This window comes from Coregonus lavaretus (genome assembly GCF_964263955.1).
Source record: "Coregonus lavaretus genome assembly, contig: HAP1_SCAFFOLD_359, whole genome shotgun sequence".
Lineage (NCBI taxonomy): Eukaryota > Metazoa > Chordata > Actinopteri > Salmoniformes > Salmonidae > Coregonus > Coregonus lavaretus.
This window is the reverse complement of record NW_028161076.1, coordinates 221,214-225,339: the sequence shown is the minus strand read 5'-3', so window position 1 is coordinate 225,339 and position 4,126 is coordinate 221,214.

The window sequence follows — 4,126 nt, the reverse complement described above, 5'->3', positions numbered from 1 at the left end:
AATTACAAATCCCTGCTACATAAAACTACAGATCCCTGCTACATAAAACTACAGATCCAACTACAGATTCCTGCTACATAAAACTACAGATCCCTGCTACAGTTTTATATGAAGAGTAACATTTCTACATTACAACGATCTGACCTGAGAACAGAAACATAACTTACTACCACTGTATTACTAAGGTATTGATGCTTTACCACCAATAGGGTTTACATTTATCTAAAGTCATCTCTTTAAATTTGGTGTACCTTTAATTAGAAGTTTCGACAGACTCACTAGAATATATGGAGAGAACGGTTCAGAATATTTGGGATCAATGACAGAAAGCCATGGAAATACATACATTTGTTTCCTTTTCAGCACCAATTGGTAGATTAAAAAATACTCTGATATTGTATATTATTTAGGGATAGGAAAGTTTGAGAGCCTTTACACACTAAATATATTGGTGAATCAAAACTACAGTGGTTTGATTCATCCTGAAAGTTGCCATATTCAACTGTTCAATCCATGAAATATTGGAAGGTGAGAAAAGTGTCCAATAGGGATTGAACAGCAGTCCTATAAATCCACCCTAATAATCCTCTCTAATCATGGAACAGCAGTCCTATAAATCCACCCTAATAATCCTCTCTAATCATGGAACAGCAGTCCTATAAATCCACCCTAATAATCATCACTAATCATGCAACAGTAGTCCTATAAATCCACCCTAATAATCATCACTAATCATGGAACAGTAGTCCTATAAATCCACCCTAATAATCATCACTAATCATGGAACAGCAGTCCTATAAATCCACCCTAATAATCCTCTCTAATCATGGAACAGCAGTCCTATAAATCCACCCTAATAATCATCACTAATCGTGGAACAGCAGTCCTATAAATCCACCCTAATAATCATCACTAATCATGGAACAGTAGTCCTATAAATCCACCCTAATAATCATCACTAATCATGGAACAGTAGTCCTATAAATCCACCCTAATAATCATCACTAATCATGGAACAGCAGTCCTATAAATCCACCCTAATAATCATCACTAATCATGGAACAGTAGTCCTATAAATCCACCCTAATAATCATCACTAATCATGGAACAGTAGTCCTATAAATCCACCCTAATAATCATCACTAATCATGGAACAGCAGTCCTATAAATCCACCCTAATAATCATCACTAATCGTGGAACAGCAGTCCTATAAATCCACCCTAATAATCATCACTAATCATGGAACAGCAGTCCTATAAATCCACCCTAATAATCATCACTAATCATGGAACAGTAGTCCTATAAATCCACCCTAATAATCATCACTAATCATGGAACAGTAGTCCTATAAATCCACCCTAATAATCATCACTAATCATGGAACAGCAGTCCTATAAATCCACCCTAATAATCATCACTAATCATGGAACAGTAGTCCTATAAATCCACCCTAATAATCATCACTAATCATGGAACAGTAGTCCTATAAATCCACCCTAATAATCATCACTAATCATGGAACAGCAGTCCTATAAATCCACCCTAATAATCATCACTAATCATGGAACAGTAGTCCTATAAATCCACCCTAATAATCATCACTAATCATGGAACAGTAGTCCTATAAATCCACCCTAATAATCATCACTAATCATGGAACAGCAGTCCTATAAATCCACCCTAATAATCATCACTAATCATGGAACAGCAGTCCTATAAATCCACCCTAATAATCATCACTAATCATGGAACAGCAGTCCTATAAATCCACCCTAATAATCATCACTAATCGTGGAACAGCAGTCCTATAAATCCACCCTAATAATCATCACTAATCATGGAACAGTAGTCCTATAAATCCACCCTAATAATCATCACTAATCATGGAACAGTAGTCCTATAAATCCACCCTAATAATCATCACTAATCATGGAACAGTAGTCCTATAAATCCACCCTAATAATCATCACTAATCATGGAACAGTAGTCCTATAAATCCACCCTAATAATCATCACTAATCGTGGAACAGTAGTCCTATAAATCCACCCTAATAATCATCACTAATCATGGAACAGCAGTCCTATAAATCCACCCTAATAATCATCACTAATCATGGAACAGCAGTCCTATAAATCCACCCTAATAATCATCACTAATCATGGAACAGTAGTCCTATAAATCCACCCTAATAATCATCACTAATCATGGAACAGCAGTCCTATAAATCCACCCTAATAATCATCACTAATCATGGAACAGCAGTCCTATAAATCCACCCTAATAATCATCACTAATCATGGAACAGCAGTCCTATAAATCCACCCTAATAATCATCACTAATCGTGGAACAGTAGTCCTATAAATCCACCCTAATAATCATCACTAATCATGGAACAGCAGTCCTATAAATCCACCCTAATAATCATCACTAATCATGGAACAGTAGTCCTATAAATCCACCCTAATAATCCTCACTAATCATGGAACAGCAGTCCTATAAATCCACCCTAATAATCCTCACTAATCATGGAACAGTAGTCCTATAAATCCACCCTAATAATCATCACTAATCATGGAACTGTGATGACAACAGTCCAGTTGTCCTGAACCGTGCGCCAGGCTCCAGGTTTAAACTGCTATGTATGGTCTGCGTTCCATAATGATTCAAATCATAGGCGAAATTGCCACAGGGGATAGGGGGACATGTCCCCCCCAACATTCAGAACAGGTCGATTAGTCCCGCCCAATAATTTATTTGAATAAAAAAGAAATGATTGCAGGAAATGCGTTTTAAAAAGTTTTTTTAAATCGCCCTTGATTCAAATAGGCTACATGTCCCAAATTATTGCACAAGTTGTAATACGTTAGCCTAATATGATCCACTATTGCTAGCGATCCTCAGGAACAACCACATGAAGACAGAGGAAAGAAAGGTAAACAATGGAATGGAATGATGCAAAATGTCAGAAAACGAACACTAAAGTGACAGTTCTAAATGTAACTGGGTATAACTGACGGTGGCTACCGAAAGGGGCTAATATTTAACACCATACAAATTGTAAAATATACAGTGAAAAGTCCAGGAATCTAATTAAAACATTCTAGAAATCATAAATCAACTCAGTAGGTTTGGCGCTGTACTGTCATTTGCGCATGGCTACAGAAGCCTATAGCTTGGGTCTCCACATTTCATCCCTGACAGTTATAAAGGCCAGCATTTCAGAAACTTCACTGTGGAAAAGGTGATATGTTGGTTCAGTTTGCTGCGATATGACTGGTTTCACATTTCTCTCCAGCGATCAGAAGGTAAAATATATCTAAAACAATTGAAATGTATATTTCCAATCCCTTCTCCAAACGGCTTCCTCAGTTACCTAGCTCTTACCAATAGCTCTTATCAAGTTGTAAATTCCAGTGCATGGAGAATGGTGTTGTTTCTGTCAGGAAAAAGAAAGTAGGCTAGATGTTGTTCCACTTGGAACCGACAGGTTTTCGTCGCGTGTAGTGGAATTATGAGGGAATTACAGGAAGTCAAGGTCAGAATAGGGCGTATCTGTAGAAACACATCAGCCACACCTTCATTTCTTTGATCGACCACCCTAAACAAATAGTGGGTGAATAGAATGCTATTCTCATGCTTAAATTCAAGGTCAGAATACGCATAGAGAGAAAAGTGGATAAAAAGGGAACTACGTTCCATTTACGCTTAAATCAGGTCGGAATTCCCCACTCTGAGCATAATTATTTCTACATTGAACAAAAATATAAATGCAACATGCAACAATTTCATATAGTTCAGTTACAGTTCATATAAGGAAATCAGTCAATTGAAATAAATAAATGAGGCTCTAATCTATGGATTTCACATGACTGGGAATACAGATATGCATCTGTTGGTCACAGATACCTTTAAAAATAGGTAGGGGCATGGATCAGAAAACCAGTCAGTATCTGGTGTGACCACCATTTGCCTCATGTAGCGCGACATCTCCTTCACATAGAGTTGATCAGGCTGTTGATTGTGGCCGGATGTGGAGGTCCTGGGCTGGCGTGGTTACACGTGGTCTGCAGTTGTGAGGCTGGTTGGACGTACTAACAAATTCTCTAAAACGATGTTGGAGGCG